Source organism: Austrofundulus limnaeus, unplaced genomic scaffold, assembly GCF_001266775.1.
Source record: "Austrofundulus limnaeus strain Quisiro unplaced genomic scaffold, Austrofundulus_limnaeus-1.0 Scaffold13570, whole genome shotgun sequence".
In the NCBI taxonomy this organism is placed as follows: Eukaryota; Metazoa; Chordata; class Actinopteri; order Cyprinodontiformes; family Rivulidae; genus Austrofundulus; species Austrofundulus limnaeus.
Window position 1 is genome coordinate 1 of NW_013965972.1, and position 438 is coordinate 438.

Here is a 438-nt window from a genome sequence, read left to right on the forward strand (position 1 = left end):
GAGGTGGGCTTATTTAACATAAGTCACTTTCCCCTACAAGACAAAAATATATTTTCTTGTATACAAGTGTGTGTGGGGGAGATAACACACCTCGCTCTGAGCACCACATAAAGGAAGAGAGGAAACAGATCGTCCATGCACCACAGAAAATCTCCATCCAGGAAAGGCTTCACCTCCAGAGTGAGCTCCTCAAACGTCTTCTGTATCACCATGAGCTTGTCTGAAGGTGTGAAAGTGGTGCTGCAAGAGGTAAATAACAAATAAATTGGGATAGGTCATTTCAAATGCACTATAAAGTGCCTGGCAGGCATTGATGAGGGCTGAATTTACCCACAAAGTGTGTTCATGTGTCGTAGCAAGAAACACAAAATCTACCTGATCTGTTGCAGAGTCTCAACGGCAGAAACAAAACAGGCATCTTTACTGCTGGACACGATC

At 43.6% G+C, this 438-nt stretch overlaps 1 pseudogene; it reads right to left on the bottom strand.

Moving 5' to 3' along the window:
- Positions 1–37: 37 nt before the first annotated feature.
- LOC106512786 (alsin pseudogene) lies at positions 38–438 on the bottom strand (annotated as a pseudogene).